General features: G+C 33.4%; 1 pseudogene; it reads left to right on the forward strand.

Annotated features, from left to right (window-relative positions):
* The first annotated feature begins 2810 nt into the window (after window positions 1–2810).
* On the forward strand, window positions 2811–6481 carry LOC112035253 (short-chain dehydrogenase TIC 32, chloroplastic-like; annotated as a pseudogene).
* The last annotated feature ends 8411 nt before the right edge of the window (window positions 6482–14892 follow it).

Here is a 14892-nt window from a genome sequence, read left to right on the forward strand (position 1 = left end):
AATCTTTTCAAATTTGAGATATTCTTTTACTATTATTAATAGAATGACAAATGTGTTGATTTTCTAAAATCTCAAGAAAGGGAAGTATAATTTTTCTTAAAGTTTGCAGTGAAGTGCTATTATTTTAAATCTCAAAAGAGGGGAGTATAATTTACGCCCACCAAAAAAAAAAAAAAAAAAAAAAATTTTTTTTTTTCTTTTTACCATATGTTGAGAGATACAACATTTAATTGTTGAGATGCCCAGTAGTATTTTTTTTTTTTTTTTTTTAAATTTTAGAAACATGACAATTCTTTATTCTAAATTAACAAAAACTTTTGCCAGCCAATACAAGATGTTGAACATCAAAGGGATGTCATCATACCAAATCTGCGGGTTGTGGGAGTACTTGGCTAACTTTGCCAATTTATTAGCCACAGCATTCCCACTCCTCTTAACATGTATAAAAGAAAAGGAGGCAAAATTCAAGGCTAAAGTTCTAGCATCCCAATTATAATTGGTGCTGATAAAAGTAGTATTAATAATGAGTCTGGTTGAAATTGATATTTTTCCAATTACGATATATCATATCAACAATTATAAAAGAATATCATTACCTATCATTACTTTTACCTTCAAAATTTATCATTTAGCATGAAATCAAAAAAATAATATATGTATACTGAATTTATAAACAATAAAAACGTCCAATTTTTGGTTGGTTTGAAGAGCTCTGATAAAAAAAAGATTTTTGTGTGTGTGTGAATAGCCACGGAAAATAGAGGTTGGCTCACAAAAGCTAAATTACCATAAGAAAAAGAAAAGAAAAAGAAAAGACAAACAAAATTATATAGAGGTGTTTTTTTCTTTGTTTGGAGAATCAATATAGAGGTGGAATTAATTGAGCGATCACACGCAATTGCCAAGCACTAAATTGAAGAAAATGACGTCTAGGGAACTATTATTATTTTTTTACTTTGGGACGAAAAAGAATTGCCGGGATATGTCTAATTCAACCTCCATTGCCAAAATTGCACCCCAGGCCCAAAATTTGAAAATATGCTCTATCAATATCTATCAACATATCAACAATAAAAATGAGGTTGAAGTTAATTCAATTGATAAATTCTCAAAAATTGGTAAATTTCTAAGTTCTAAAAAAAAGGGTAAATTCTCTTGTCATTAAATAAAAATTTTGGGATCAAACTCCACCTACACTAAAAATTAATTAGTGTCTTGGTTAATTTGAAAAACAAAAAATAATCATAAAAATAAATAAATAAAAACACAGACAACTCAATTTTGCAACTTCGACTTGTCGCTTTCTTTTTCCCTTCCATTGGAAAAAATATTATAGAAAAAAAAAAGACAAGTATTTTTTTTTTTTTTGACTGAAAAAGAGACAAGTATTTAGTAGTTGAGGAATTAAAAACTGAATATAAGGGAAAGAATATGCAATTGAATATAGTATGGGTGTGGACTTGGGCTTTGGGGTTGACCAAGGTTATTAAAGATCTTTCAGCAATTTGAGGGGCTTGATCTTGATCATGACGTTTTAGCTTAGAAAATACCACAGGACCCATCCTAGCCGTTTGATTAATATCACATCAACACCCATATCCAACAATGTGAAGATAGAGGAATATAATGCAGGTGGGTCATCCTAGTACTACATCCTAGTCAGCCCTTTTATGATTATGGACCTTGTTAGGCCCGAACTCAACACGATCCAAAATTAGTAAAATTATTTAATTTTTTTATTATAGTACTAGCCTCGTCATATGTGGTTGTGTAAGGATATTTTAGTACACAAAAAGATAGTTACACACAATTATATGAGAGTATTTTAGTACACAAAATGATGACCACACGGGATTGTGTGAGGATATTTTAGTACAAAAAATGATGAAATCTAAACAGGGAATCTTGTTACTAGTAAAACTATTTAATTTCTCTATTATAGTATTAGTCTCATCACAAGTGGTTGTGTAAGGTTATTTTAGTACACAAAATTAGGGGTGACAAAATTAAACACGACCCGCGAACCTGACACGATACGAAATTAGTAAGTTATGGGTTGAGACTTAATGAGTTTGTGTCATATTAGGGTTGACACGACTGACCTGTTTAATAAATTAGTTAGGTTAGTGTCCATTACATGAAATATGTTTGATCTATTTAATTAAATGACATTTTACCAATAGAGCCTTAAAATCCTAGGTATATAAACTTATTAGTTGTTATGATTTATTTTCTTTGACATATTATGATTGATTATTTGTGATATTGAGATATGTTTTAATTTTAAATGATTATTAGTGATGCAATTACTCGTTAATTCTGAATTTTATGTTAAAAATATTTATTTGTTTGATTTTTCATAATTCATATCAATTTAATTAATACTAAAATTAGTTTTTTTTTTTTTTTTTTGGTTGTTGTTGTTGTTGTTGATAAAATCTGATAAACAAGTTGACATGACTAACCCGTTTAATAAACAAGTTGTGTTAGGGTTGAGAAATCTTAATCCGTTTAATAAACATAAAACATGTCAGGTTAGGGTTGACCTATATAATTGAATACTCATAAATTGACACGACACGAACCCGACATACGAACAAGAATTGCTACCCCTACACAAAATGATGGTTACATGCGGTTGTATGAGATTATTTTAGTACACAAAATGATGGTCACATATGATGGTATGAGGATATTTTAATACACAAAATGATGAAATCCAAATAGGAATCCTGTTATTAGTATTTTACAACCTGAATGATGCTGGCCACGACTATATGAGTAGTGTGGACTACAGAGAGAGAGGGGGGGTAGTTTGTGAGTTTGTCTGTTTGTTTTTGGCAAGCAAAAAATGTGGATTTTTAGCAGGAAAGGGCCATCTGGGTTCTCAGCCTCTTCCACAGCTGAGGAAGTTACCAAAGGAATTGATGGAACTGGTCTTACTGCTATTGTCACAGGTCTTTTTCTTTTTAATTTTTCATTATCTGGGTGTTCTTTGATTTGCCTTTATTCTAATTCAGCACATTTTAACATATTTCAGTTCTCACATTGATTTGAATTCAGGAGCATCAAGTGGTCTTGGTGCAGAGACAACACGTGTTCTTACGTTGCGTGGTGTCCATGTTATTATGGCTGTAAGGAACACTGATGCTGGTGAGAATGTCAAAGAACAAAATACTGAAGGAAAACCCCAATGCCAAAATTGATGTCATGGAGTTAGATCTTACCTCAATGGATTCCGTGAGGAAATTTGCATCAGATTATAATGCTTCAGGTCTTCCACTGAATCTCCTCATGTAAGCACACTAAGCTGGAGCCATTGTAACCATGCAATCGTGTGTGCTGCATGCTTGCATAAATTTTTTTTCATAGTTGTTTTGCTTATTCCTTTTTTGTTGTGGTCTTTCATTGAACTTGCTAAAATGGAAATCCTTGCTCCCTATAAGATTTGAAAAAAAAAAAAAAAAATCATGCTTGAGTCCTGTGTTTAGATTAAATAGCTCATTGATAAGGAGTGATATAATTGTCTATTGTTTGTTTGAAAGTAACAATGCAGGGGTGATGGCAACTCCATTCAAGCTTTCCCAGGACAACATAGAACTGCAGTTTGCAACCAACCATATAGGTATGTAACTCGTAAGTTCCATTGATCTGTCTTTAAGCGGGCAATAATCTGTTTCATGGCGAGTAGGATAGACAATTTCAGAATAAGGGGGAAATTTTAGTCACAGAATTTTCACTTCTTCATTTATTATTTTGGGAAATCATCATAAATAGTTTAATATTCAAATCAGAAATAAAGCTTGTCCTAAGATCCAAAAAGCTATTTCTATTAGTTGGGTTATTCCTTTAAATTATCAATAGGATTCAACACTTGTCTTCTGTAAATAAAGAAAAAGTAGTTGTAAAACTTATAATATGCTCTCTCAACTGCATCTTTGTAGAAAGATTTTCTGAAGGTATACTTTCTATTTACCCTTCATACGAGTGGAATGGAGTGCTTGAGGTTTCAATACCATTTCTCAGGTCATTTTCTTCTGACAAACCATCTATTGGAGACCATGAAAAAAACGGCTGGTGACAGCAACAAGGAGGGAAGAATTGTTAATTTATCATCGATGGCTCACCAATATGCGTATCGTGAAGGGATTCGTTTTGATAAGATCAATGATGAATCAGGGTAAAAGTTTTACTGGACAATTTGATGACTCTTGTCTCTTTCTAATTTATGTTTTAGGGTTTGAGGTGCTCATAAATAGCTTATATTTTACTTGATAATTAACAGATACAACAGTATAAATGCATATGGACAATCAAAGCTAGCCAACATTTTGCACGCTAATGAGCTTGCAAAGCGCTTGAAGGTACTCAATGCTTAAAAGCCATAAACTATAAATTATAGAATAGTCTGGGCTTTGCAAAAAATTTGTTAAATTCCTGGATTAGCTGACGACGAAATGCTTATGCAAGCCGCACATTGTTCATGTTTATTGTAAAAAAAAAAAAAAATGCTTCCAATGACCGTAGATATGTCACTATAGATGGTTGGGAGTCAACTGAATTATTTTCTTTAAAGACATGTCTGCTTCCAGGTGAGGTGATGCATAAGTGGTGCACATGAAATCATCTGAAGAATTAATAATACTGAAGTTTAAAATTTTCATTTGTTTGCATCATGATCAATTTGATTACACTTTCAAAAGTATAGTAGTAGAGGTAAACAAGATTAAGTGTTGAAAATATTCTTACCCAGAGAAAATACAGGAATATATGTAACTTAAGTTCTTGTAATCATAACATGCCAAATACTGGACTTTTTTCTTTTAAGTATTCCCATGCTGTTCTTTACCCTTTTCTCTCATCTTTAGCAGATAAGCACTAAACTTCTCTCTTATGCAGTCTTTTATACTTTCTTTTTGACTTAATTGATTGGTCACTTCATTTAAGATTATTAGTAAGTCAATTGAAAACATCCTATGTATAGCATAATGTTATATATTTGAATTCTCTCTATTTTTGAATAAAAATATTTTACTTAATAAAAAGTCTATAGTATAATGTTGTGTCTTAATTTGTAGAAATAGTGAATTGTTAGCTTAGTCTGTGAGTGATAAGAGTGTTGTACTTTGTGACTCTTGCCTGGCATATAATCTTCAGCATGCATGAATCACCTAGGCATAACTTTTTTTTGATAAATGTCACCTAGGCATAACTAAAATAACTAAAACAATCCATTTAATAAAATTATTTCAATAGTTCTACATAGATGATAAGTAATAACTTGATATGGTGTGTGACTGGGACTTGATTCAGTGGAAAACTATACATTATTATTATTTTGGGTAGCATCAGAAATAAATTCTGGAGCCACTTGAGTTCCTCTTTGCTTATAGCTGCTGGTTGAATTAAGGTCAATGTATTTTCCTTTAGGGCAGGAATGGTAATAACAGTCATTTGAAGTTCTTTTAACCATTCTTTCAGTTCATAATTCCATGCTAGTCATATTGTCATGTGAGGCGGAATATAATTTGCAATTGTTGGTTTTTTTCCTCATTTAAACAGGAAGAAGGGGTAGACATAACTGCTAATTCTCTTCATCCAAGAATGATTGCTACAAATCTTCTGCGTTACCACAGTATCATGAATGGTAAACTTCTGAGCCATTTGACTTATATTTAATTATGTGTCTAAATATGTAATTTCATATCGACACTAAGTGAATTCCTGGTATTCCTATACTCTTCTAGAATCATGTTTCAGGTACAAAATCTGTATTAATATGCTTGTGTCACACATTTAGTTGTGGAACTCTGTGGGCTCTTTTTGGTTAATTAAGGATGACTTCTAAGTTATTCCACTGTATCAACAGGAAACGACCCTCTTCATGATGTATTTAATTAATCTTTATCACCATGATAATTTTATTGTATTGGCTCATTGCAGTTCTTACTCATGCGCTTGGTAAATTTATGCTGGAAAGTGTTCAACAGGGATGTATCATGGTATATAATTCGTATGTGCTACTACTGTAGTGTACCTGCAACTCCTATCAAAATCCACTTAAACAGCTTCACTTGAATTCAGTTGCCCCCTTGCAGTATGGTTGCTTATTTAATTCATTTGCATATGGTTGCTGCAGGGAGCCGCAACTCAATGCTATGTGGCATTGCATCCACAAGTTAAAGGAATAAGTGGTGAATATTTCGCGGATAGTAATAAAGCAAAAGCAAGTGCTCTCTCGCAAGATGCAGAATTGGCAAGGAAATTATGGGACTTCAGCTTCAGCATGACCAATCAAAACTAGTTGGGATATTTAAGGCGTTGTTAATTTGTTGGCTTACTCTGTCCTTATAAAAAATTAAAACATAAAAAAATAATTAAGTTGAACTAGAAGTTCACAGTGGTACAATTATCATGTTCTAAAAACAGTTTGAATAGAAGCTAAAGCACAAGACCTTGTAAAAAGCTGTGTTCATTGACATTTCTTCTTAAAAAGAACAAGAGTTGATTGAGGGACCGATTCGTTTTTTCTTTCTTAATCATGTGACTTTTCACAAATCAAAGTAATGAGTCTTGACATGCAAATATGTTGCATTATACATTATATATAGCGTTGTAGTAAAAGAGGCTACATCAATTTCATTCAATTAAAGAGGCCAAATCAGCCTAAACAATATGAAGAATGTCTAGTGGCATATCTTTCATCTAAACAAGCAATTATTGTACACTATTTGGAATAAGGAATGCAATACGCTATTTGGAATAAGGAAAGCAATGAGAGAATTTATAACAAAGACAAATAAACAAAACAAAAAATTTCTTCAATTAATGAAAGAAAAGTTTGGCCAAAAATTTTAGGAAAGAAAAAGATTAATCTAATAGGAGTATATTTTTTCCTAGCAAGATTAATTCACATAAAAGATCATGTAGGCCTAAAAACTATCAAAGAGCAGACTAATTAATACATCTGTGCAGAACACAAAAATTGAACTTTGAATGGCATGGATCCCAGTAAAGCCCAATGATATCTCCTACCTTCAATTCCCTCCTAGCCACAAAATTCTCGTGCCATTTTCCATTAAAAACATAGCTCTTAGATGAAGACCACTTCTTGAAAACCAACTCATAATCGGAGTTTGAATCTTGATCGAAAACTGTTACACTCAATCCGTTACTCTCGATCTCTGTAACCGAGTCTGTACCAAAGAATGGCAAAATATGTTGGCGGACAAGACTTTGTTGCACCAAGAGCCGGCTCAAACTACCAATATCACTCGCCGTGAGCTTCTTAATGATTGTCCAGGGAGAAAAACTAGTGCTGAGCGTCATGGACGTACTCTCTTCTTGTGTGTTGGAGGCCACTGTGGAATAATTGTGAGAGATGAAAGTAGTAGGAGTAGAATATTGATCTTTTTGCATGGTTTTTCTCTTATTGGAAGAAAACCATGATTCATCAAACAGCGTCAGTGCTGTTGAAACCTCTTTTTCTTGGCTAGCGTTGCACTTGTTGGCGTTTAGTTTGGTGTGAAACACGCAAGAAAGCGTTAAGTCGGTGGAAACTAGGGTGTTTTGGCTTTCGAGCGCTTGTAGCAGATTCTGAGTGATGGCTACCATGGCTTGTTCTTTGTTGCACTTGTTGGTGTGAAATCCAGAATAAAGCGCTAAGTTGGTGGAAACTTGGCTATTTTGGTTTTGAAGGGTTTGTAGCAGATTTTGAGTGATGGGTATCATGGCTGCTTCTTCTTCTACAGGTCGTGGGTTTAGAGAAAAAACCCAATGAATGAATGAAAGATGATCCAAATAACTGGAGGAGATAGAAGAAAATCAAAACAGAAAACAAAGTGCTCTTAATTGGTGTGTTGGGTACAGAAGAAAAAAAAAGGGAAAGATTATATATAGAGAGAAATAGAATTCTAATCCCAACTCCGAGTCGGACTCGGAATACAATATTAGAGCTAAGACCTGGTGATAATTGTAGCAAATAAAGTACTTTCTTTTTCTTTTTCCCAATCACTCCTAGAGTCGGTTTATTTTTACGTAAATCTTGTTTTTAGAAAGTAATCCGAATTGCAAAAGAAAACACAACCAACCTCAACCTTCTTTCTCAACAATTAATTCCAAAACCAAAACCAACTAGGAATTGGGGATTTCGACCGTTATTAGACCCCAAATCATTTTTTTTAGTGTCAATATCCACCGCCTTAAAGCTTAGAGAAACGACAGCATAACGCACCTGCGCTGTGGAGCGTAGTACGGTGCCGTTCTAGGCAAGGAGAGACTGGGTTGGGAATTTTGTGGGCCTGGGCCCGCGGCCTAAGTTCAATGGCGGCCCGTTAGTTTTGGGCTGAAAATATACGACATCCGTCTTACTTTGTTTAACCTCTATTCTATTTTGAGATGTCCTAAAATATTGTCCTGTTTCTAAAACTAAAAGTTATTATTTTATTAATGTTCCTATTATACCCATATTTTATTAATAATTCAATTTTTTGATAAATTTATTTAAGGGTAATTTTGGAAACTTTCACAATATTAAAAGGTAGACAAGATAATAAATGATGTTCCCTTAAAAAATTTGATTTTCCAAACAGGACAAACAAAGTGGGACGGAGGGAGTAGTTATTTTAAACTATAATGAGATAACTTAAATTTTAACTAAACGACAATTTGATAAATTGCAATTTGCCCTATATTTAATTGCATGTCTAAATATACCTACCCACTAAAACAATGTTAGGTAACATAAAATGACCCGTTGAAAGATACAACAATTTTTACAATTGTTAAGGTGCCTAGTTGTAATTGGTGCATAATAAAAGTAGTATTAATAATGGGTCAAGTTGAAAGTGATATTATTCCAATCACGATATACCCAAGTATGAAGCCAGAACTTTGAGTTAGGGCAGTTTTACTGTTGACTATGTGCAGCAGTTTCAACCTTTGATTTTGCTACTACTTAGCTGTTGAGATATATATATATATATATATTTTTGGTGTGGGTATGAACAAAATCATTTTTATTTAGAATTTTTAAAGAGCAGGGTTGTTTATTTTGGATAAAATTGGTTAATTGAGTTTAATTTTTTTTTTTTAGTTTTATTATTTTGTTTTAGATTTTAGATTTATAAATTTTTTTATGTTCACTAAAATGAGAAAAATGCTAGAGTTAAAAACTTTTTTATAAATTACTGATATGATAAGTGTTACTGGTATGTAAAAAAATGATGTGAGTGATAGGCCCATTATGTAAGCTAATAAAAATTTGCTACCAAAATAGTTTGTAAAAATGTTATAAAAAAAGTTTGTGAGTATAGCATTATGTTTAAAAGAATCAATAATGATGATGTCGAAAATCGTCAATAAGTCACATAGTCCTCATGCGCTCAAGACAACACCTACACAACACCAAAAAAAAAAAAAAAAAAAAAAAAAAAAAAAAGACCTTAGGGGAGTACCGGTGTGGTACCGGCTAAAGACTCTCCGAAAGTTAAGTCAGAGAACTTTCACAACTCTAGAGTGCCAAACCTGAGGAAAATTATGCGTACCTTGGTTTGTAAGGGTTTTGGGGTTTTTATAATAGGTAAGGTTGACATCCGTTCCTTGGCATAGAGGGTTTTTTCTTGTAGGGAAGATCCTCATTACTAAGCGTATCTTGTGGGATCCTTTCCTTGTAGGAATTTCATCGGTTAGGGTTAGTCGTGGAGCACAAGATGTTTCCTTATATATTCATGCGTGGAGGCCAAGCAAGGCCATGTCAGACTCGTCAAAGGTTTACTTATCCCTTCAACTTCCTTCCGTCAGCTTCTTATCCTGTCTATGCATTTTAGTCGTCTTATTCAAGTGTTGTTGATCTCGAGGCGCACCCGTTAGCCTTGTGGTGGAACCGTCGGCTTTATGGTGTCGTTTATGAAGGCACAAGCAAAGTTGTCGGGTTCGTCAGGACCGTCAGCTTTGCTTCATGTGAACGAGTTTATCGAACTTTTAGAGTTACCCTTATCAAATGATATTGTAATGGAAACAAAATGTAATTTTATAGAACAAAATTGATAAAATTAGTACACATATATAATAATATTTTTTTTTAAAATTTGGGGGGTCATTGCCCCCCCTAGTTTAATGAGAGCTCCGTCCATGGATATACCATATCAACAATTATAAAAGAATATTGTTCCCTATCATTACTTTTCTTTTTAAATATTCTTGTATTGCCAATGAGTCATAGTAAAGGTCTTTTGGTTGGAGAGATAAAAAAGTGAGAAGATAGAAAATAGAGAGAGAGTGAAAAATAGGGAGGATAGAAGAGATTTCAGTTTCCCTCATTTGTATTTGGTTGGGAGATGGAAAAGCGGAAGGACGGAGAATATAGTTTATATAAATTTACTCACATGCCCCTATTAGATAAAGAAAGTAATAAACTATATTTTTATTAAAAAATTGTGTATGGAATTTTGGATGGACATTCCATTGCTCACCTTCAAAATTTATCATTTAGCATCAAATATAAAAATGATAAAGTTTAGCTACAAAATTGGTTGTAGCTTAAAACTACAATCTTACTTAATATTTTTTATTGGAAGTGTTGACAAATCTACTGTTGGATTACATTTTCTTCTTATATCTCCCATGCTTGCAAAATTTCTATAAAATTAAAGATCAATAACTATATCATCAATAAATTGTTTAAATTGCAAGTTTTTGTAGTTTAAAATTATGCATTAAATGCAAGCTTATAGATCATATAATAAATAATATCCATTTGACACAAAATTTGATATGTGTATTAAGAACATAAAGGACATGCAATTCAATAGTTAGATTTTCAAAATATGTAATAATGTGAATGACATTGAGTAAGATTGTAGACTTAGACTATAACCAATTTTATAATTAAATTTTGTCCATCTAAAAATAATATATATATACACACACAGAGATAAAAACATCCAATTTTTAGTTGGTTTGAAGAACTCATATCCATTTACTAATAAAAAAAAAAGGTTTTTTTTAATAGCCACAGAAAATAAAGGTTTGCATCACAAAAACTAAATTACCACAAGAACAAAAAAAGAAAAGAAAAAAGAAGACAAACTAAATTATATAGAGGTAGTTTAAGATTATTAGTAAGTCAATTGAAAACATCCTATGTATAGCATAATGTTATATATTTGAATTCTCTCTATTTTTTAATAAAAATATTTTACTTTTTTTTTTTTTGCTAAACGAATAAAAATATTTTGCTTAATAAAAATTCTATAGTATAATGTTATGTCTTAATTTTTAGAAAAGTCTATAATATAATGTTATGTATTAATTTTTAGAAACAGTGAATTGTTAGCTTAGTCTATAAGTGATAAGATTGTCGTACCTTGTGACTCTGGCCTGGCATATAATCCTTGGTGTGCTTGATATCCTTTGGCACACTAAGAAACTTTCCCGACTGCCATTGCCTGCGTGATAAAGGCATCCGGGAGTCAGGCTAGGAAAACTGTCACCTAGGCATAGCTTTTTTTTTTTTTTTTTGATAAATGTCACCTAGACATAACTAAAATTACTAGAATAATCCATTTTTAATAAAATGTTTTTAATAGGTCCACGTAGATTTTTTTTTGAGAAAAAAAATTCTAGAGTGGGACTTGATACGGTGGAAAACTATAAATTATTCTTATTTTGGGTAGCATCAAAAATAAATTCTAGTCACTTAGAGGGTGTTTGGATTGGGAGTATCTCAAAACTCAAAAATCATAACTCAAAACACATAACTCATTTCTCAAAACTCATCTAACTCAAAACCCAAAACTGAAAATTTTTGTTTGGCTCCAATATCTCAAAGCCGTGCCTCATATCTCATTTCTCAACTTTTTCACTTTTTGGTGGAGCCCACAGCCTGCACAAGTCAGAAGGTTGGTTTTTCTCGCGCGTCCTCTTCCTATCTCCACACACACACACACACACACACACCGAATGTTAAAACTGGGTATTGTGGTTTTTTCTTTTCCTTTTCCTTTTCTATACTTCTGCCTCCATGTTATAAACTAATCAAATACATAAATAAAGAGGTCTTAATTGCTTTAATAGTGATATCTTCACATGCACATTGGTTATATATATATATATATATCAAATACATAAATAACCTGTGCATTATCAACAATGCTTTGACATAACCTGTGCATTGTAATATATAGGAATAATATATAAGTTACAAAATACATTGTCAACAAGACTTTGACAATGAAGATATATATACTGACCCCCCTAAATAACATCAACATAATGCATCATATCATCCAAAATATGCATCCTGTACATTGTAGTTAGTGAATAGGTGTCACCTAACCTAAAACAGACTTGTTCAAGTTCATAAGTATAATATTACAACCCATATATTTCAATATACTGCCAGGTGGATTAATGGCACCAACAACCCAACAAAATAATCCACAATACACAAAAAGTCATCACATATTTCCAGATTCAATGGCAACGACGCTCATAATCAGTCCACATGCGGTCAGTGATGTCATCTCTAAACTGATTCATAGCATGCTTCGCTTGGTCAGACATCGTCCTAACATGTCTTCGGGTGGTTGTACTAGCAGATGAACCTGTGGATCCATTACCACTGTTTCGGCCAGCACCTCCACTCACATTAGCATTCTCCCAAGTGTGAAACAACTCATCAGACCGGCTATTCATGCGTATGAAATTGTGCACAGCACAACACGCAAAAATGACATACCGCTGGCACAAAGGCTTGAAATTCGGCATCGAGTTCAATATGGGAAAACAGGCCTTCAAGACACCAAACATCTCTCAATAACCATGCACAGAGAGAAGTGTCGATAGTTATATAGCTCCTTCTTGGTTGCCGGTTGCCTATTGCTTGATCTGAACTCTTGAGCATGGTAGCGAGTGGATTTGTGTGGTGGAAGGAAAGACGTACCAATGGGGTACCCCAAATCAACCAGGTAGTATGAACTTGCATCATAAGTAAGAAATTTTAAAGTTTCCATATGTCAACCAAAAATTTATGTCAATTTAAAATTTATATTTCTTGTTTAAATACTCTGTTTATGTCAATCAAATGTTCTTTAGAAATATTTTATGTGGTGGTCTAAATATTGGGCATGCTGAATGAACACTCCATAATTGGGCAGTGGAAATTTAAAAAAATGTACCTTCTGGTGGCCAGGGAAATCCATGCTTTGGGTCCTTACTGGTTTCCCCCAATACCCTCGAGTCATTCACACTACCTTCCCAACCTGAATGAACATACGTAAACTGCATGTCATGATCACATGCACACATCACATTAGTGGTGACAGTGCTTTTTCTACTCCTATATTGCTGAGTTTTGCCAGTTGGAAGGCGAGCACTCTCATGAGTTCTGTCAATTGCACCAATGCATCTCTACAAATAGTTAAAATTAAATTATAAACAATCTGACATTCATCCAATGCACAAAATATTACATTTGTACTATATGTTTTCCAACAAATGACCAAACCCATGGTTCCAACAACTTGTACAGCCTTGCACAACCATTTTCCCATATGTCAAAAAATTATTTTTATGAATAAAAGCAATAAAAGAAAGTTCAAACCCATAGTTCCAACAACTTACAGCACTAGGAAAAAATTATTTTTATCAATAAAAGTAATAAGGGAAATTATACCTCAAACCATGGGTGATATTTATTCACTTGGAGATGTCGTGGGAGGCCAGTTACATTCGAATCAGGCTTAATCAAGTGCTGACCATAGGAGTGGACAGCCCGCAGAATCCTTTGAAATTTGTGGGCCATTGTCTCAGTCGAATGCTGAAATCTGTCTGCAACACACCGCATTCGGGTGTTATGCCCAATGATGTACAAGAACATAGCAACAGATTTTTGCACATTAACATGACCCTTTCCTTCCTTCAGATATCCATGTCGTTTCAACTCATCAACAAAATGATAGAATAACCGTAAAGACATGCGGAACATCTCAAAGCATTGTTTCAGATTTCCATCTCTGACCTTTTCCATATAACCACTACCAGTCAAAATGCTTGTACGCATCGAACGTTTGTTGTAGTGGCGTTGTACATAGGATGCCATCTCCCCCACCAAACCATTTATGTAATCAAACTCCTCCTCCTCACTATCACAATCAAACCAGTCACAATCAGAATCAGTATCACTATCAAACCAGTCATAATCTGTATCGTACCCATTGTTGTGGAGGATGTCATGGTCAGGGTTGAGGCAGCCGTGCCCGGTATCATTGCAGCACCCATGCATGTCAGCATCTTGGTTAAAGAATGGGTCATCAAAGTCATAACTCCCATTGAACATCTCCCCATCCGGGTTCAAGTAGTCATCATCAAAGTCGTTGTCCTCACACTGCATCTCATAATCATTGCTGAAGTAGGCGTTGTCAAAGTCATAAGTCCAGAATTCATCATTGGGATCAGACATTAGGACCTATATGCTGAAGTGAAAGAAGATTAGCACAGATTTAAATGTAAAAAAATAAAAATAAAAATAAGCATAAACCAATAGTTATGAAATAGACAGGGTAAATTTGGTACTTATGATATAAGAAATTTTAGAAAATGGCAAAAGAGCATAGAACAACACTTATGAATGCTGAAATATTGAAACATAACATCACACAATAAAAATAGCATTTAATAAACATGACAAATAACAGGCAAGGTCTACTACAAACACCATCAAATACACATAAACATATTAAGTTTTTAGTCATTTATGATAGCTAGCACTAACAAACCAAAACATGGTCCAACCAACCACATGTCTAGATCCTGTTTTAATAAGTACATCCAAGTCCATGAAACTTGCACAACAAAACCCAAATAACATAAAAGAAATAAACATAAAGCAGA

Source organism: Quercus suber, unplaced genomic scaffold (assembly GCF_002906115.3).
Source record: "Quercus suber isolate HL8 unplaced genomic scaffold, Cork oak 2.0 scaffold_1080, whole genome shotgun sequence".
NCBI lineage: Eukaryota > Viridiplantae > Streptophyta > Magnoliopsida > Fagales > Fagaceae > Quercus > Quercus suber.